A 20965-nucleotide genomic window follows, 5' to 3' on the forward strand; every position below is an offset into this window, starting at 1 on the left:
TAGAAAAAATAGGCCCCCAGGAAATAACACAGTGGCCCCTGCTGGCCACTCCGTTCACACACATCACAACTCTATAGTTCCTGTCTCCCAGTAGCTCTTAAAACTGCAGACACCTAGGACAGGCCTTATGGCAGGAAGCTGGCCCGGGGAGCTCCAACACAGCGTGCGACTGCCACACATCTGGGCACCCATGTCCCAGCCACAAGTCTCCTAAGAGCCCACGGGCCCTTCCAGGGAGCATGCACAGGGCTCCCAGGAGCCTGCCAGCATCTGGAAAAGGCTTGCACTATCCTGGTCCGGGGCGGAGACCCTGGCCCTCCTGGAGATATGGGGCAAAAAGGAGACTGTCCAGGATCTCCCCTCCCGATGGTGCAATGCTGACATACATGGCTCAATGGCCGAGACTGTGGCCACGAGGGGCCACCACCAGACTCTTGAGCAAGTCAGGAGCAAGGTGAAAGAGCTCCAGTGGGGTATGCCAGGGAGCGAAGCTCTCACTCCGGAGCAGGAGACCACTCCTGCCCCTATTATAATGAACTTCACTGCATCCTGAGGGGTGGTGCAGGCCCTTCCCCACCTCTGGTGGTGGACTCAGGGCTGGAGATGCCCATTGTCATGAAGCTGGGGTTCCCAGCCTAGGAGGAAAAGGAGGATGAGGAGCTGGAGGAGGAGAAAGAGACGGCAAGCACCATCACCACCATCACCCTGGAGCCAGTACCCCGGGGCCTGGATGTCTCCCAGGCATCCTCTGAGGCTGGGAAGGGATCACCAGGAGAGTGCTGTTAGTTTTTCACACACATGGGGCAGGGATGGCGGGCGCTGAGGGGCTGTGGTGAGATCGTCACTCCGCCTTCTTGGCCTGGCCCTTGCGCTGCAGTCCGGGCACCTGGATGCAGTGCCAGTCTGTGCTACGCAGCCCCAGGAGGCAGCCCCAAAGCACCCTGCTCACAGGCTCTGGGGAGGCCAGACACACTTCTGATGCCCAGAGGGAGACGCTCTCCCATCACCAGCCACCACTGGCAGGAGACTGGGGAAAAGGGCACTCGCCCGCCCTCACACAGACTCTGGAGTGCCGCACATGAGAATTCCTGCATGCTTGAGGCACTACTCGCTCCGGGGACAGTGCTGCCAGGTGCTGGTGTGTGTGCGGCCCCGATGGAAACCCAGGCTGCTCGAGGCCCCTCTCCTGGCCATGGAATCCCAGTGTGGCTGGACACTTCCCTTGCCTGCTTGTCCGCGAGATGGGGGTGAGAGCGGGAAGCATGGTCCTCTGGGCCCCTGTGAGGCAGGGCCCACTGTCCAGTATGCACATGCCCTTGCTCCCAGGACATCACCACCCTCTGGCCCAAGGACTGTTGCTCTCAGCTCGCTGATGAGGGCAAGGCCTCAGGGACTGTGCCTCTATGGATGACTGAGCACCTCTCTTTATTCTTCCTAGCAGGACCAGCCGTGACTGTGGGGTAATCACCACCGGCTGAGCTAGCTGCCCAACCCCAGGGGAGCTGCAGGCACTGGAGGGTCCACGAGAACCTAATGAGGGAGCATGTGGCCATCCTCTGGGACATGCAGCAGACGCTGGCCCAGAAGGTCCAGGATGATGCACAATGGCAGGCCCAGATGTGGACCGAGCTACTGCAGCTGGACCACAACATCTGTGCTATCATCCAGGAGATGATGGCCTACCTGGCACCATTCCCAGGCTCTGCTCCTGTCTCTGCTCCAGTACCTGCTCTCCCTGCCATGCCAGCCCCTGCCCCTCCCTAACCATGGCCTATGAGGGCAAGGGCATTGCTCCCACACACAGGCAGAGGTTCTCAAAGATGAGCTGAGTCAAGCTCATGTAGGACCATGAAGGCAGCCTGTAGAAACTGCTGCAGAAACTGCAGCATGGCAGTGTGGGGCTATTGCATGCCCAGAGGCAGCTCCGGCTCCATGACAAGAAGTACGCTGTGGCATCCAAAAGCTGGGCAACTAGAGCATGCACTGCTAAAGCTGTGTTGTCTCTTGGGGTACGTCTACACTACAGCTCTAATTCGAACTAACTTAGTTTGAATTAGTTAATTCGAACTAAGCTAATTCGAACTAACGGATCCAGACTAAAAAACTAGTTCGAACTAGCATTTTGCTAATTCGAACTAGCATGTCCACATTAAGTGGACCCTGAACCGGGGTTAAGGATGGCCGGAAGCAGTGCCGGCAGGGCATCAGATGAGGACTTAGAGCGTGGAGCTGCTGTCTCAGGCTAGCCGGGGGCTGTGCTTAAAGGGACCCGACCCCCACCCCAGACAGACAGTTCTCAGGGGTGCCCCACTTGCAAAGCAGTCCTGGCTTGGAGTGCCTGGAGTACCCACACTGGGCACATCACAGCACTCGGCCATCAGACCGGCTGCACTTGCCGCAGGCTGCCATCTGGGGAGAGGGGGCAATTGGGCGGCTGCAGGAGAGGTTCCACCCCCAGAAGCCCGCAGAGCCAGCCCAGTCCTCCCCATCGGGGGCTCGTGCTCCATTCCTCCCTCACCTCCTTCCACTTACCCTTCCCTAGCCCCCCTTCCTGATGTACAAAATAAAGGACAATTGTGTTCAAAAATAGAATCTGTCTTTATTGAACAAAACTGGGGGAGACTGGGAAAAGGAGGTGGGAGAGGGGAAGAGAGAGGGTGGGAGAGGGGAGGGCAACTACAATGATGAGGGGTTTGGAACAGGTCCCATATGAAGAGAGGCTAAAGAGACTGGGACTTTTCAGCTTAGAAAAGAGGAGATGGAGGGGGGATATGATAGAGGTCTATAAAAGCATGAGTGGGGTGGAGAGGGTGCATGCAGAAAAGTTCTTCATTAGTTTCCATAATAGAAGGACTAGAGGACACCAAAGGAAAGGAATGGGTAGCAGGCTTCAAACTAGTAACAGAAAGTTGTTCTTCAAAAAGCAAAGAGTCAACCTGTGGAACTCCTTGCTGCAGGAGGCTGTGAAGGCTACAACTAGAACAGAGTTTAAAGGGAAGTGAGATCAAGTCATGGAGGTTGGGTCCATGGAGTGGTATTAGCCAGAGGGTAGGAGTGGTGTCCCTGCCCAAAGTTTGTGGAAGGCTGGAGAGGGATGGCACGAGACAAATGGCTTGGTCACTGTCTTCAGTCCATCCCCTCCAGGGTCCCTAGGGTTGGCCGCTGTCGGCAGACAGGCTACTGGGCTAGATGGACCTTTGGTCTGACCCAGTACGGCCATTGTAAGCTCAGGGCTCAGGGTCGGGGGTCTCAGTGGACCACCTTGATTTTCATGCACACCTGCTCCTGGGTGGCCAGGCTGGCAGCTCTCGTGCCCTAGACGGCCACTTTCCTGTGCCTAGTGCGGTGGTCATGGACGAGGTCCACGATGTCCGCACTAGACCAGGCGGGTGCCCGCCTCTTGCGGTCCCGGGCAAGCTCCCGGGAGCTGCCAGCCTGGTCCCGGAAAGAGGGAGAGGGTTGGGGGGCATCGGGTGGCTGGCTCGAGCCATGCCAGGTGCAGGGCCTGCTGGCTGGGTGCTGGCAGGCTTGCACTTGGCACGGGCACCGTAGCCAGCCCGCGCCCCTTTAAGGGCTCCGGGGCCAGGAGGGGGGCAATAGAGTTTCCCTGGTGTTGGCCAGAGTGGCCACCAGGGAAAGCTGGGGAGGGCTAGCCTCCCACTAGTTCGAATTAAGGGGTATAAACCCCTTAATTCGAACTAGTAAGTTCGAACTAGGCTTAGTCCTCGTACAATGAGGTTTACCTAGTTCGAACTAAGCGCTCCGCTAGTTCGAATTAAGTTTGAACTAGCGGAGCGCTAGTGTAGCGCCTATCAAAGTTAATTCGAACTAACGTCCATTAGTTCGAATTAACTTTGTAGTGTAGACATACCCATGGAGAGGTAGGCAAGCTAGCAGAAGAAGCTGAGAAACGGGTGTCCAGGGGGATCCCTTTTAAGTACACGTATCAAATAGCCTTAGGCAACAGTACCCGGAAGCAACTGCTGACTTAATGCCCTGCCTGAACTGGTTCCAGGTGGCCTTAAATACAAGACAGCATCCAATCAGTGTGGACACTGTCTTTTGAAATACCACATCACTACTTCATTGCACTTTTGCTGTATGGACGTGCTGTTTTGAAATGAGCTTTTCTGGAAGATCTTTTCCGGAAAAGCTTATTCTGAAAGAAGCTTGCAGTCCAGATGTAGCCTTAGTCTCTGTATGCCTTGACTGTAATATATCAGAATAGTAGTTCTTCTCGATCTCATGGGGTGGTATATGTTGCCGTATATTAGTGATTGTGAGGTGCTCAAATGCTACTATAATAATTACCTTTGTGGTAATAGAAGAACTGAAGAGAGGCTGTTTGGCCTCCTATTCAAAGGCATCCCAGGGATGCTGCCAGCCCTGAGGGTTTAGTTTAAGTGTGGATGGGTGACTGTTCCAATAGGAGACCTGTAGTGGAACTGCTGTGGTTGTTAGGACTCCTCTGGCAAAGGCCTGAGAAATGAGCACGGGTGGGCCTCTGGCTAGAAGCTACTGAGAAGGCCATGGATTTCTTGGATTAATTGAGGACCCCTGAAGTAAAAGCAGATGAAGGGACTATTCAGAGATTCTAGTGGGAGGACTGCACAGAATTCTTGCAGAGAGGGACTATGGTTAATCCTGGTACTAGGGAACCAGAACTACTCACAGACCCTGATGAGGGTTGTGAGACCTGGAGGACAAGGTGTGGGTAGAAGAGAGTTTCTAGTGCAAGGATGGGAATTTAATTTGTGTATTCATAAACTACATCCTAGAACAACACCCTTTTATTTCAGAATGCTAGTTGTGTGCTGTGGGACACCCCCGGACATCCCCATTGCATGGGGATAGGGGAGGTTGAGACATGGCTGAGCACCTGACTAGGGACAGGGTAAGAGGACACTGTAACAATTGGCATTGTTCTATCAAAGCCAACAGCTCTGTGCCCTCTTACATCAATTGAAGGTGTGGCCCAATAACAGGGCACCAAAGAATTATCTGTAACTTCAGATGAGTTGCATCAAAATGAGTTATATCAGAGCCAGTGACCTCAAAAGGAAAGGCATTATTATCATAGTCCCAGTCTTCTGAGCAGCACAGCCCACCTGTTTAACTTATACAAATGGCTAGTAAACTGCCAAACTCCAACAAAATGCTATAAAATCCCCACAGCATGTCACTGTTTAGCCTGATGTCCTAAAGGCCCGTACTGCCACAATCAGCATTTGAGTCTATTTCTCTGCGCTGGTCTACTTCCTTTGTACTGTCTGCACAGGTCCCCCAGCTGGATCTGAGCCACTGACTCTATACCTGTCTCCCCTGAACCCCCAACACATGGGCCAGGTCAGGAGCAGCGGATGGTTCAACGGGTACTGTGGTTGCCCACAATTTGCATATCATAGAATCACAGAATACTAGAACTGGAGGGGACCTCAAGAAGTCAGCCAGGCCAGTCCCCCGCCTTCACAGCAGGGCCAAGCACCATCATTCTAGACCAGAGGTTCGAAAACTGGGGGGTCATGAAGAAATTCCAGGGGGGTGCAAGGCGACCCAGTCCCCCCTGTCAATTCACTCCCTCCCCCAAGAAAGAGCCCGGTCTGTCCGGTAAAAAAATTCAGAAAATACCATGTGAAATATCCAGTATTTTCTGTTTTTCTTGGTTTGGGCGTCCGCAAAAACACGCGCGGCTGGGGGAGGATGGAGCATCCTGGGCAGACTTCAAAATGGCCACCTTAAAAGGGCAATGCCTGCTCTGCTCTTAAAGGGCAACTTTTTTTTTTTTTTTTTATTAACAACTTTTCCCCTGGAGTACCAGCACCTTTTTTTTACGCTGGTCCCAGGAACTATTTTTTGGCCACGACTGTTTTTCAGTTCCCTTTTTTTTTTTTTTTTGCTGCTATTTGTGTGTGTGTGTGTGTGTGTGTGTGTGTGTGAGAGAGAGAGAGAGAGAAAGAGAGAGAGAGGGTTTCTCAAAAATCAAAAAGAGGGCACGATGCCGAAAAGATGTCTGTCTAACCTGCTCTTAAATATCTCCAGCGATGGAGATTCCACAACATCCGTAGGCAATTTATTCCAATGCTTAACTAACCTGGCAGTTACAAAGTTTTTCCTAATGCCTAACCTAAACCTCCCTTGCTGCAATTTAAGTCCATTGCTTCTTGTTCTATCATCAGAGGTTAAGGAGAATATTTTTTTTCCCTCCTCCTTGTAACATCCTTTTAGGTACTTCAAAGCCGCTACCATGTCCCCTCTGTCTTCCCTTTTCCAAACTAAACAAACCCAGTTCTTTCAGTCTTCCCTCATAGATCATGTTTTCTAGACCTTTAAACATTTTTGTTGCTCTTCTCTGGACCCTGTCCAATTTCTCCACATCTTTCCTGAAATGTGGTTCCCAGAATTGGACTCAATACTCCAGATGCAGCCTAATCAGTGCAGAGCAGAGGGGAAGAATTATTTCTCATGCCTTGGTCACAACACTTCCGTTAATGCATCCCAGAATGATGTTTGCCTTTTTTGCAACAGTGTCACACTGTTGACTCATATTTAGTTTGTGGTCTCACTATGACCCCTAGATGCCTTTCCACAGTACTCCTTCCTAGACAGTCACTTCCCATTTTGTATGGGTGAAATTGATTGTTGCTTCCCAAGTGGAGGAGACTGTTGCCAACTGGTGCATGTGAATGCAGTCCTAAATTGCTCTAACTAGTCTAGGGGAGAGAATGAAGACAGATCTGGTTCCACTTCTCTTCTTTTACTCTTCTCCTGTGCTCTCTGGCCTTGCTGAGTATCAGTCTCTGCTGTGTGCTCCCCTACGCTCAAGCAAAGCTAGCTGAGTTCTTGTCCTGCTCCCTGTGGCTCCAAGGAAGCAAGTAAAGTAGCAGTTCTCAGACTTCATTGCACTGCTACCCCCTGCTGCCAATGAAAATTACTATATGACCCCAGGAGAGGGGACCAAAGCCTGAGCTTTGCTACCCTGGGTTGGGGTATGGGGCAAAGCCAAATCCCAAGGGGTTCTGCCCCAGATGTGGGAGCCTGTAATCTGAGAGGAAGCCTTCAGACTTTGGCTTCAGTCCCGGGCAGTGGGGCTCGGGCTTTGGCCCCAGATCCAAGTCTAATGCCAGCCCTGGCAATCCCATTAAAATGGTGTTGTGACCATTGGGGGTCCTGGTCACAGTTTAAGAACCATTGAACTAAAGCAAAGCAAGGAAAGAACTAATGGAGCATCCAAAGCTGTTTCTTTCCACCACCCTGAGATGCAGCAGGAGATTGCTGGAGAGCTGCTAAGCACTAAAGCAGAGAAGAGACAGCAGCTGCTCAGAGCATTCCTGGGTCACACCCAGGCTGCACCTGATGCAGGCAGTGCTAGTTGGACAGAAGAGTTCTGTCAACCTAACTGCTCCAAAAGGCGGATTAACAACAGCAACAGGCGAACTACTCCCATCACTGTAGAAAGGGTTTCCAATGAAGTGCTACAGCTGTGCCACTGTAGCATTTTAAGTGTATACATAGCCTCAGGCCTGGTCTGCACTTCAAAATTAGGTTGGTTTAACTATATTCAGGCCAGCTTAATTACAGCTTGGTCTGCCCTACACAGTTAGAATGATGTAAGGCAGCTTACATTCTGCTAGACCTGATCTGTACTACTGAGTTATGTCAACATAAACTGTCTTTCATTGATCTAACTCTTTAAGTGTCTGAACTGGGATAGCCAAACGTTTTGGCCTGAGGGCCACATCTCCGTATGGAAATTGTATGGCAGACCATGAGTGCTCTCAAAATTGGGGACTAGGGTGTGGCTGGGAGTGCAGATTCTCAGGTGGGGCTGGGGATGAGGGATTTGGGGTGCAGGAAGATGCTCTGTGATAAGACCAAAGGGTTTGAAGAGCAGGAGGGGGTTCAGGGTGGGGTGCAGGCTCTGGGTTGGCGCTGGGGAGGAGTGGAATGCAAGAGTGTACTCTGTGCTAGGGCCTAGGGGTTCAGAGGACAGAAGGGGTGATCAGGGCTAAGGCAGGGAAACTTGGGGAGTGGGGGAGGACTCACAAGTGCAGTCCCAAAAGCAGCTCAAGCAGCTCCCAGAAGCAGAGGCATGTCCACTCTCTGTCTCCTATACAGAGGCATGTCCAGGCGGCTTTGTGCACAGCCATATCTGCAGATGCTGACCCTGCAGTTCACGTTGGCTGCGGTCCCTGGCCAATGGGAGCTAAGGAGCTGGCCCTTGGGGGCAGGAGCAACACAGCCAGAAGGGGGACATGCTGCTGCTTCCAGGAGCCACGCAGAGTGAGGAAAGCCCCTGGCTCCACTCTGCTCTGTGGTGGGAATTTGAAGACTAAAAGTCTGATGGGTCAGACTTGACCCAAGGGCTGTAATTTACACATCTCTGGGCTACACTAAAATGTCACTCATGTTGATGTAATTCTCCTGCTATGCCAATTTAATAACTCCACCGCCCACAAGAGGTGTGAAAATTAGGTTGATGAAGTTAGGTTGTCAGTTTCACTTACATACATTGCTGTTCGTTTTCAGAAGCCATCCCACAAAGCTCCACACTGACAATTCAATTGGTGCCAGTGCTCTTGGTGAGCATACACACTGACAACACAGTAGTAAGGACATGCCAAAGTGATTTATTTACTGTAATGGCTGTACAACAATGTAACTTAGGCCATGTCTAGACCAGTGGCCTTACAGTGCCATAGCTGTACTGATGCAACAGCACCACTGTAAGATCTCCTGTGTAGCTGCTCTATGCTGAGGGGAGAGAGCTCTCCCAGTGAGCGGTGGTAGCAATGTTGGTGGGAGAGCCCCTCTTCTTGAAGTAGATAATGTCTTCACTAAAGTGCTACAGCAGTGGTGCAGTAGTTTCTGCTATAGTGTTTTAGGTATAGACAAGCCCTTATAGTGATAAACTTAGTCTCCTTCCTATACAGAAATTAGCCATACACATATAAGCACTTTTATTCTGGTGTTTAACTGAAGTCACTGAGGAGTTGCACCATTGTACTTATACTGGTAGAATTAAAGAGATACAATTTTTGTGTGTAGATAAGGCTTTGCCAAACTGAGATCATGACTACACTAGGTGCACTTTGAGTAGGAATGCCAGTATACTGTACTTGTAAAGCACTCCGAGGCTACGTCTACACTGCTCATTGTTGCTCAATAAGATATGCAAATGAGGCACGGGGATGAATATCACCTCATTTGCATACCTAATAAGCTGCCATTTTTGCGGCACGGGCTTTTGCGCAAGAAGAAACTGTTTACGCTGCTCCTTCTTGTGCAAAAAAACCCCTCTTGCGCAGAGCCGTTCTTCCTGAAAATAAGTTACGCCAATTATTTTCAGGAATAACGGCATTGCACAAAAGGGGTTTTCTTGTGCAAGAATGGTCAGTGTAGACAGCTCCCCTGGCGCAAAAGCCTCTTCTGCAAAAATGGCGGTTCATTAGGTATGCAGATGAGGCTCAATGATATTCCACACTTAGCCTCATTTGCATACTTGACACAAGAAGCCGCGAGTGTAGACATAGCTCTGGTGTGCAGGACACAGTTGAACCAGCAAAGCTGCACTCTACAGTACATTAAAATCACCCTCTCATATGTGAAACAAGTTGTACTAGTAAAAGTTCTGTTTTGATGTAACTGCGTCTATTCCCTACTTGTGTAGAACTTGTGTGGGCAAAGCTGTGGTCACTCGTGCTATGTCTACACTGTAGGGAAAAGTTGGAAAAAGATACCCTAGTTGCAAACTGCTATTTGCGTATCTTTTTCCATTTTTCTTCCAAAAGAGGTTTTTCCGGCATTTGGCCTGTCTACAGGGGCGGCCCGTGCATATAGGCCAAGTAGGCCGTTGCTTAGGGTGCTGCATTAAACAGGGTGCCCAATAATGATGTCATGCCATTGAGGGCTGTGGAGGTGGGGGCGCCAATTGCACATTCTGCCTGGGGCGCCAGCTGCCAGCAGCCCACTTCGGGCCACCCCTGCCTGTCTACACGGGGCCAAATGTCGGAAAAACTCCTCTTTCGGAACATCCCTTCTTCCTCGTAGAATGAGGTTTACAGGGATGCTGAAAAAACGTGTCTGCTTTTCCGATTTTTTTGTTTTTTGGAAAAGTAGACCTGTTCCTTGGATGTAGCAGAGCTTTTCGTATCCCGGAAAAGCTCTGCAGTGTAGACATAGCCTCAGGGATCACCCACCCGGACATGACTATACCGGCAGAAGTCTGTAATGTAGAGGAGGCAGTGGAATCAGCTATAGAGGTAGAAAGTAGGAGACACAAAGCACCATGCAAACTCAGAGAGGAATGTCTCTGGTATCAATGTGACAGGAGCGATGATGTGTTTTCTGCTCTTAAATATAAGGCAAAGGGAGAAAGACTTTCGGGTAATTATTAAAGGATTAAAATACCCCCCTCCCCAAGAGAGAACCAACTCTTGGGATCCGATCACAAGTCATGTAACGATTGGTGTTTTTCCTACAGCCCCAGCTCTTGCAGACATGTGATGAAGTGAACAGCTCAGCTTTTCTCTCTCCCTTCCCCCCATTTTCTTTCAAGTAAGTTTCTAGCCCTCAAGGCTGCGGTGGGAAGTCTAGAACCCGGAAGCCAGTGTTGGCAAATCAAAGCAATCCCAATTATGTATCTCTAGTACAACCTCCTGGATTTTAAACCAGTTTTCATAATCGCAGGCTTGGAGGTTTGCGATTGGCAATAGCGTATGGCGCAGGAAAGGGAAGAAAGAGCCAGCAGGCTGACACTATGGTCATGTTCCCGGCGCCCAGACCCGTTGCCCTACAGCCAGTCGTAGGCAGGCGCTGTTGTTGTAGCAGGGCCCCTGATCAGCGCCGAAAGCAGCAGGGGGCGGGAAGGGGTAGGGCGTTCGAACTCTGCGCGCAGCTGCCGGCTTCCCGCGGGCAGGCCGGGGCTTAGCTGAGGCTGGGCTGGAAAGGGTTAAAGGTGCGAGGCGTCTCCGGGCTGCCCCCAGGGGGTTGGCCGCTGCCGCTGACTCCTCCCGGGCCGAGGAACTGAAAGCAGCCGGGCAAGCGATTAGCCACATCGGCTGAGTCTCGGCGAGGGAGGGAGCTCGGTACCAGCTGCAGCAGGTGAGAGCGCGGCGCCCAGCGCAGGCCGAGCAGGGGGACGAGCTGGAGAAGGGGCTGCGCTCGGGGAGCTTACCGGGAATGGCGGCCTGGGGTGAGGGGTCTGCAGCGGTGTAAGGGAGGCGAGGGGGGCTGCCCCCTCCCGGAGCATGTAGCGCTTCCCAGCGCTCTGGATCCCGAAGGGCCGTGAGGTGGGGTGTCCATGCCCCGTAAGGTAACTGCCGGTGCATGGAGCTGCCGCCTTGGGTCTCCTCTTCCCCCCCCCCCTCCCGGGCGCTTAGCGACCTGCTCGGCTTGTGCTACTAACAATGCTGCGGGGGCCCCGCAGGCCCGGCTGGCGGAGAGGGCTGCTGATGCTCTCGGCTCTCCGGGGAAGTCTCTGCCCTAAGCACGTTTGCTCCCATCCTGTGAAAAGGGGGGGGAGGCTGAGACCGGCTGTGCGCCCCCCCACCCCCAGTGGAGGCAGTGAGACGCAGCTGCGCTGGTTCGTCTTTCCTTGATCCAGGACGTTTCGGGGAAAAGACTGGGGGGGGGGGGGCTGCCAACCAGCGCGGTAGGATTCCGCTTGGGAGACCCCCTGGCACAATCCCCACGTGTGTGTGCCGCTGCGCCTGCCACTCAGCGTGAGGGGGATTTTCCCAGTGGGCGAGAGTATCCGACCGGGACTTTCCCGAGCGTGGCAGGAAACTCCGATATGAACTCCCCGCAGAGAGCTGGGCAGCAGAAACCCCCCGTGTACAGTCCGCGGGGCCCTTGTGACTCAGGGGGCTGTAGCGCTTACATCTGGCAGCTGAGGGCAACGCCTCGGGCGAGAACCCAGCCCGTGGGCCAAAACGTGGCTCGCAGTGTCCCGTGGGAACGCAACAAGCGATCCCAGCCTGGAGGGGTTTGAGCTGTCGGGGGCAACAAGCCAGCAGCGCGGATGGCGCTTTCCTCAGCTACCTGTTGTGGAGGAAAACTTTACAAGATCTGCCTTTACTGGGGTCGTGTTCTTTCGGCGCAAGCGCGTGTCATTGCGGTGCTAGCTGTACATGGCCTTGGGCTAATGGTTAATAAATGGAGCTAATGTGACTTGCCACAGAGGTCCGTGTCCATTTATTTACTTTAGAAGACTTGTGTCTAACGCTGCGTCTGCGAAGAGCTGCCTGTACTCTGCCAGGTCGCCTTGATTAAAAGCTCTTGTGCGGGGGAGGGGAGAGGCTAGGGTTAAACTCAAGGTAGTAATGTAAAAGGGCTGCCCTGAAAGGAGGGGGCTTGTAGCTGCTCCAAGAGGGTTTCTCCTGCTGGAATGCAGCAGCTGCTGCCAACTTACTAGGACATAGCTGAGTGGAGGCAGGTGCTAGGATCTCATTCAGCCATGCCAGCTTAGCCTGGAAGCCAGAGCCTGCAATGGCCTATTTTACTATTTTACTGTGCCTTGTTCAGTCTGTTGTGGAGATACTAGCTGAGGCTCCTCCCATGAGCCTGTCGTCTTACAGACATAGGTTGGCTATTAAACACACCTAAATCTTCCTGCTTGTGGCACACGAGTCTAATATGTCTCCCTTCTTGGTGTCCCCCCCTTCTGACATGTGATTGTGGGGTTTCTTGGTTTTTTGCAAGCTATATGGCTATGTCTACACTGGCAGCTTGTTGCACGAGAACTCCTTTGTGGAAGAGTTCTTGTGCAAAAACTCTTCCAGAAGAGCATCTACACTGGCATGTACTTTTGTGCAAGAGCATCCATGCCAGTGTAAACACTCTGGTGCAAGAAAGCTCTGATGGCCATTTAACCATAGAGCTTTCTTGCGCAAGAAATTCATATTGCCTGTCTACACTGGCCTCTTCTGGAAGAGCTCTTACACAAGAGGGCTTATTCCTGAGCAGGAGCGTCAGAGTTCTCACGCAAGAAGCCCTGATTTTATACATTAGAACATCAGTTTACTTGCACAAGAACATGCAGTCAGTGTAGACAGGCAGCAAGTTTTTGCGCAAGAGCGGCTGCTTTTACATGAGATCGTGCCAGTGTAGCCTGAGCTAAACACATAGGTGGTGTCTTAAGTCTACACTGGCACTTCACAGCATTAACTTTCTGGCTAAGGTGTGGGAAATCCCCCTTCCCTGTACTATAAGTTGCAGCATTGAAAAGCATCAGTTGTGAGCCAGGCTACCATGCTGGGAGCCATGCTGTTAGCTGCTCCCCTTATAGAGGTGGCTTAGGTAGAGTGCTGGGGGAGTGCCAGGGCCACACTTCAAGTTTAAAGTACAGCTGTGATAGCACTTCAAAGCCTCAATTGTTCCTCAGAGATCATTCCCTCCAGTCTCCTGACTGCTCTTCACTGACCTTTTCTAAACTCCAACTTGTCAATATCTTGTAACATGGTGCCAAGTATGGAATACTGTCTGCCAAGTGTGGTCTTGCTAGAGCTTATAAAGTGGCATTGTTGCCTTGCTGATCAGTGATTCTGTTGGATACTCTGTGAGGCAGCAGAGCACTATAAGTAGAACTTTAGGAATGGCAATTGTTCTAAGTTAACAACAAAACATTGTGATTCCTTCTAAAGCTTACAACTGAACATTGACTTAAAATAGCTTTGAAACTTTAGCAAGCAGAAGAAAAAGGTTGTTTCACTTTTTTTAGTAGTTCAGGTTTTATGCAGTATCTGAGGAAGTGGGTCTGGCTCACGAAAGCTCATCACCTATTAAACCATCTTGTTAGTCTTTAAAGTGCTACACTCTCCTGGTTTTTTGTTTTTTGTTTTTTTTGTTTTTTGTTTCAGCTGCATCAGACTAACACAGCTACATTTCTACCACTATGTATACTGTGTGTGTCTGATGCTGCCTGACCGTGTTATGGCAGTTCCAGTGAGGGGTGCAGTTGACTGAGTTACAAACACCAGAGTTAGGAACTCAGAGGTACACACCATAGTGGCTTCACTGTAAGTTGCAATGTGGTCCATCTACATGGTGTTTTTTTTTCTTTTTCTTTCTCTTTCAAATGTCTTTTAATGCTTCAGAGGAAAGTAACTATAGGATACTAACTAGTCAGGACTTCTCTTGTATGTCCTCTCTAAAACAGCGTTCCAATCACAGCAGTTAAAATCTGCAGAATTGCTCTGCAGCTGTACAGGATGTTCTTTTGAGGAAGCCATCTTATTGAACTTTCTCTTTGATATACTATTTAAACTGCAAGCAGTAGGTTAAGGCAAGGAGGCAAAGGTCACCTGTTAGTTCAGGCTTTTAGTTATCACTAGAACGAGGATGTCTACACTACTACGCTTTTTTTTTTTTTTGCATAACCAATCTGTTTAGCTATTCAGATACCTAGCCATGAAAAGCATGTGAGGACTTTAATAATTGGTACAGTTTTTTTTCTTTAGTGATCAGCATATAGCCTAAGAAGTTGTATGCTATCCTGCTTAGTATTGCTGCATGTGCTGCCTTTAAGTGAATGTTTGATCCATCCTTTTTTGATAGGCAGTATGATGTACTTTTTAAATTTTGCATCTGTCCTGCAGCTGAGAGTTCCACAGGTGGTGGTATTTCTTACCCCAATCAAGCTATTCGTAACCCTTCAAAATATTTGCCTTGCCATCTTCCTGGGGCATGACAATGACACAACAATGGTATTTGGATGGCTTCATTGCTTTGATGTTGGGGCTCTAGATCTGTTAGCTATTATATCTGTCTTTAGAGACTAGTACTGAGCATGACAAATTCCAGATATGGTCCAGCCTGTTGGATATAAAAACGGATGTTGCTAACGGTAATGGCGGAGAGCATCCATTGTAGTTCAACATATATATTTTGGCTGTGATGATCCACTTTGTGGTAAGATTTAGTAACGAATACTCATGAGAGGTTATACTTAAATCCTATTGCAAGGGCCCTGGCTGCTACAGGATTTTTGGAGATGGGTCAGGAATGTCACTTAAACAAAATGGTAGCTTGAAAATGAATAGTCCATACAGCAGTCCTTATGTATTTTGTTTCATGGTAGTCCGAGACAAGGTAGTGGGATAATCTCTCTCACTGGATCAGCTTCTGCTACTCAAACTTTTGGGATACATGTAGCTCTTCTACAGGCCTTTTTGAAATAAAGACAACTTCTTTAGTTATGTCTCGAAGTCAGGGACAGAATTTTAGTTTTTTGTGTGTTTGTTTGTTTTTGGTTTTTTTTGGTAGCTGGGGTGCTCTCTCTTCCCTGCCCACAATACTGGAGGGACTAACAGAATAGAGACTTGGCTCGATTCCAGAAGCACCAGAGCCACTTCTTGCAACACCATGGATTCTCATGGGTATCTCCTATCCAAATACTTAACAGGTCTTACCCTGTCTAGCTTCTGAGAACACTGCCTGATTGGCTGCACATCTATATTCTGCATAAGTGAAAGTCTGGTACTGTAGAAAACTTCCCATTACAGGGTTAAGTGATTCTCCCATTTTTTTTTTTAACTGTCACTTTGGGATACCACAGTCTCGTCCCCAGACTGCCTCTGTGTGTCTGAGGGGAAATGCTGCTTTGCTTCAGTCTCTGATGCTGGAGTTTGGTGCAGTGAGGCTGAGTTGGCATGCAATACTCATGCTCACATGCCTCCTCTGAAGGTCAGAAATTTGTTGTTAGATTGCTACAGTTTGAACTGTGTAGGGTTTTTTTAAATGCCACAGTATCTGTGGCAGAAGTAGTATTGCAAAGTTCTGTGGAGAGGTGGCAGTGTTTGAGACACCTTTGCAGGCCCATTAATAGGCTGATATTGCACGTATTGGGGTGTGTCAGTTTCTGACAAGATGGCTGCAAAGGTGACAAATTCTTCCTGCTTTATAGGTTACTGAACAATCTCTGCATATGCAGACATTAACAGGACATGGGAAAACTAACAGGCTGTGGGGAAAAGATGCAAGTTGGTTTGGTTATGCTCAGACACTTCAAGGTGGCACTTCTATAAGTGTCTCAAGCACAGGATTCTGGTTTTGGTTGGAACAACTGACCGGTGTATCACTTCATTCCTGCTCTGGCACGATCTGATACCAAGTGTCTCAGTTGGAGCAAAAGTACCAGAGTTTCTGTAAATACATGAGACATTTGTATTCTTGAGGTGTCTTGATGCTTGGTTGCATGGGGATGTTCTGTTTATGGTGTTCTCTTCTTCTCCCCCCCCCCGCCCCCACGCACTAGTTTGTCCTCCTGCAAGCAAAGATCCAGATTGAGGGACAGTCCTCCATTTTAATGGAAGCGGATAGCTTTCTCTTGCTTCCTCTTCTGTTCTCAGTAGCACATCTTTTCTTCACTACTTCTCCCCTCCCGCCCAATCCCCTGTATATGAAGTCTTTTGGATTAGAAGAACAGCTCCACTTAACAATGTGGTTTGGTCCAGAACCCAACTTGACTTTGGCTGATCTGACCAGCAGCAGGCCCTGGGAAGTACAATGGAGAGAACCTGTGAATGAGGAGGTCTCTAAGCACTTAATGATTCTGTGTGTGAATGCATGGTGCTGTGAGTCTGAGTTATGAGTGTGAAACTGGGGTTGGAGTAGGGGTCTGGCTCCTTTTAGTGTAGGCAGATGCCCTGGGTGTGCATTCAGTTTCATATCAGCATGTGACAGAGACAAAAGCTTCTTGCTTGGAGAAAGCTTCCACAATTTAGGCTGGCGTTACCCAATTGTCTGCAGTCTCCTCCCTTGTGAAAATTTCACTGATTTAACAATGCAGTTAATCTAGACTGGCCTCATTCCAGTTAGCATGCCACTTAATTTGGTTTCTCTGCATAGGCAGTTGCAACAACCTGGAAATGGAGACTGGCAAAGGAGATATCCTCTTCAAAGCTCTGGGTTCAGTTGCTTGCATCTGCTCCTCTTTTCTCTGGGTGCTACCTAATCATTGTAGTGATACTTGGATTGGGGGCAGAGCTTGAGGCACGTGTCACAGAGCGGTGCTAAAGTTATGTCTTCCTTAGAGGTATTGCAGTGGTTCAGCTGTGTCCTTTATAGACGTGGCCTTAGCTCTGGCCTGCTTCAGAATAGTGTCAGGCTTGGCAGGTATTTTCCACCCTGCTTCTTACCTGTGCTTCTATGGTATCCCTCAATGTGTGAAGCTTTTTTTTAATAAACAAGGTGAATCTGTAAATAATGCTAAGATTAAAGTGAAGGGGAAGGGTTTCATTCTTTCTTGCCTGGTCTATTCAAATCCTAGCTCAAGCAAATGCAGCCCACAGAAGGCACATTGTTAGGTTTGTAAATGTCTTTGTGGGACGGGCAGAGAGTGATAGGCTTGTCTCAGTTGCATAGACCCTTCTCAGCTTTCACTCAGCTAACAAGTTCCTCTCTCCCTGTTAAATACTTAAAGATCTGGTTTTGATAGACCTTTGACCTATCTCAACCTTCTAAAGAGTTCTTTTGCCATCTCCTCAGACCCACAGGTTCAAATCTAAATGGCATGAACCTCCCCCACCCTGGCAAGCCTCTGCAGCACTTGATCAGTCTTTGTAAGACATGCTGCCTTCATTAATGATGGAAATCTGGGGAATAAACCTGGCCCACTATCTTTATCTAATTCATTGTTTTAATGGGAAGTCTAGCTGGCAAAACTGAGACAGTTGGGATTCTTTCTAAACTGACACCTTTGGTTTAGGGCTTTCAGGAGTGGGAACTCCTTTAGCTAATTAAAGGTAGATGGTTATACAAAATTACTTCCCTTCAGGGACTCTTCTTTAACAGGTCCCATATGAACGTTACAAGCTGCTGGAAGAGCTGGAGGTTTAGAAATATCTCCCACATGCACACTTGAGAAGAAGCAAAGGGTGGGAGTTGTTGAAGGCAGATCTCAGCAGGGTAGGATGTTAGGCTCCCAGGCACTTGTGCTAGGGATGATGGACAGTACACCAGGGAAGAGGAGCTGGGGCAGCATTGGCAGAATTTAGTAATAGTTGGCAAAGACTATGCAAGACTAGGTTGTCTTAAGACTGTGGCTAACTTAAAACTGGGCAGCATAACTGTAATGCAAGGTACTGGGAAACATGTTTTAAACTGGCTGTGTGCACCACCAGGTTCAGACTTCACTAAACTCCAAGCAGAAAGGTAAGGAATTATTGTGGGCAAGGGGATTTAGAATAACCTAGAAAATGCTATAAACCCAAGGTCAGCCTCACCTTGTGTCCAATCTCAGATCCAGAAGAAATAGAAAAGCCATTAAGGAGGGTAATTCAAGGCATTTCCACCACCACCACCAGAGGCAAACTTAGTGTTCAGTACCTTCTACTTCCAAGGGAAGATATACTCCTCAGGGAATCCTGCACCCAGAAAATCCTGTGCAGTCTTTGAAAATTCTGCGCAATTGTCAAAATATTGCAATGTAATCACACGTTTTATTTAAACTGTAATACAGTGGATGTGGGTGGGGAGGAAATGGGGGTGAGGTGTTTGGGGATTTCCTTCCCTATCTGCTTGCGTAATAGAAATGTTGCTAGGTTTGAGTCTCTATTTTTAGTTATCTGCTCTGTGCTACATCATGGGAAACAGAAGAGCATGTGAGGGCTGAGGAATTGAAGCTCACAATTTTACACTGTCTACTGATCATCACTAGAAAGGTCAATAGCAAACAGTTCTTGAAGCACTTTTTTAATCAAAATTTAGACCCATTCTAATCATTAAAGCGCCATATGCATTTACAAGGCCATACTGTTCTTTACACTGAAATGGAAAGGAGCCTTAAAACCCTTACACATGGCTTATACTTCTGGGGGAATTCATAAAGACAATGGGAACAACTTACTAGGCTGACTTCAGGCAGAGCAGTTATGCTGCTCAGTTTTAAGTGTCAGGTAGGTTCTATCCTCTACCTCAGAAGCACCCAGTGCCCTGCCCTTACACTCATAAGTGTGCAGCAATAGTGAGTGAGAAGAACAGTGTCTTTCTCACATATGACTTCCAAAACCTCTCCCCTTCCAGTGGCCAGTTTGTCTTTACTGGCTACTCTAGGTGCCCAAACAGACCTGCCTGTGCTGCCAGGGAGCATTATGTGACCACTCTTACAGCTCATCTTTGTTTCCCTGTTGGAAATGGTTGGTGGATGATGGGTTTTTTTTGGGGGAAAGGGGTTGGTAGGGAAGCAAATCTGGTGGGGGGGCACAAATTCTGTGCACATGCAGTGATATAGAATTCCCTCAGAAGTAAGAAAGAGGAGGCACAGAAAATAACTGAGTATTCCAATTTGTAGAATACCCTGGGGAATTCAGGCAACCACGTTAAAACTGAGCAAAAGGAAATACTTTCAATGACATGTGTTCTGAACAGATGAGACTTGCTGCTGCACATTAGCTATTTGCTTCAATCTGGTATCTATAAAGTCTAACAGCTGGAAAGTCAGTTCATTAAGGGTTACAGCACTTGTGATAAAATTTCCAAAGGCCACCTCATCCTCATGTCAGGGCACAGAGGTGACCAGCTGTGTTCAAGGAAAACACTTCCTAACTTCAAGATATCATTGCACAGCCATGTGTTGCAGAGGTTTATCTCTGCAGATAAAGGCTGCAGCCACTATTAGGATATGTCTAGACAGTGGGGGTATTTCAGGATACTGGAAGTATCCCAAAATAGCAATTACACGTCTTTCAACGTGCCTGGTATTTTGAAATAACAGGTGCACTATTCTGGCGTCCCTGTAACCCTCGTTCTACAAGGATTAAGGGACTTGTCAGAATAGCGCTGTATTTCAAAATTTGGTGCTGTGTAGACCGTGCTAAATTTTGAAATAAGCTACAGAAATTGCTATAGCATCCCAGCCTCTGCATATAAAGGGATCCAGGCTACTTACAGAAGGAGGTTGTTGACGAGAGAGAGAGAGAGAGAGAGAGAGGCTTGCTGATTCAGGTGGACGCATGTGTGACTGCTGAATAGCTTGCAGTCTCTTCTGCAGTTGGAATGTACTGTGTAGGCAGTCTAGGTGTAGTTAGCTAAGTTCACAAGCTATCAAAGTGTGTGTGTGGGGGGGGGGGGCGGGGAGCAGAGGAGGTTAGTTTTATGTAAACCACATACCCAAGCAGTCTCATCTGTTGACTCCATTCCCTCTGTTCCATAGCAGAAGTATTTATACAGATACCCTCTTACCGGTGGGGAGCAACTGATTCCCTGAACTGCACCCTGTCCCTTAGTGCATTCAGCTAGGCACTAGGTATCATGCAGGCTAAAACTGGAGCTCCTGAGGGGGCATTTTAGATCTTAGCAATATGAGTCCCCTTGCTGTGTTTCATGGGGATTGTGTATTAGTCAGCTTTTATCAGAAGCTAGTTTCCATTTGACCAAATGTTATGAAGTGAAAGATCCAAAAAACTTCCTTATGCTAGAGCAAGTTGGACACAACCCCTCAGATCCATGGGAATTGTATTAATCTGGGATCAAACGTGAGCTGCTTTTAAGTGACCATGGCTTTGCTGTTCAGGTGGAAATGACCCTATGTTCCTCCCTGTTATATGGGGTTGGGGTATAGAAATAAGGCATCAAACATAAATGTGCAAACTTTGTCCAGACCGCTGTTGGCTGCTAATTTATATTAGGAGTTAGATGGTCCTTGGCCACAATACCTGCTTCATTCTCTGATGGAAGACTAGATCTATACTTGTCTGAGATGTCAAAAGTGACCTGCACAGTGTGCACTTGTCTCTACTAATCATGTACGGAAAGGGACTATGGGCTGGATTTGAGACCCTGCTGGCTGGTTGGGCCATGTGATGCAAGTGGAGAATCTTCTGCTTTAGCTCCTATTAGATTCTCGGATAGCTCTTCTCATTGAGACCAGCTCACTAAGTACAAGGTGTGCTAACCAGGAACCAAGAGGCTCTTGCATCAGTAGCGTTGCCATTATAAATTCACCAGCTTCAAAGGAGAAATGTGGCAT

The 20965-nt window shown here is 48.7% G+C and overlaps 1 protein-coding gene across 1 annotated transcript in view; it reads left to right on the forward strand.

The window, feature by feature from the left end:
* The first annotated feature begins 10862 nt into the window (after positions 1–10862).
* Positions 10863–20965, forward strand: part of CD82 (CD82 molecule) — a 64579-nt gene continuing 54476 nt past the window's right edge. The window contains exon 1 of the mRNA XM_014574254.3: positions 10863–11100. The gene's annotated coding sequence lies outside the window, so the exon portion shown is untranslated. The remainder of the gene's footprint in view (positions 11101–20965) is intronic.

The sequence above is a fragment of the Pelodiscus sinensis genome, chromosome 5, assembly GCF_052426305.1.
Source record: "Pelodiscus sinensis isolate ZL-2025 chromosome 5, ASM5242630v1, whole genome shotgun sequence".
Taxonomy (NCBI): domain Eukaryota; kingdom Metazoa; phylum Chordata; order Testudines; family Trionychidae; genus Pelodiscus; species Pelodiscus sinensis.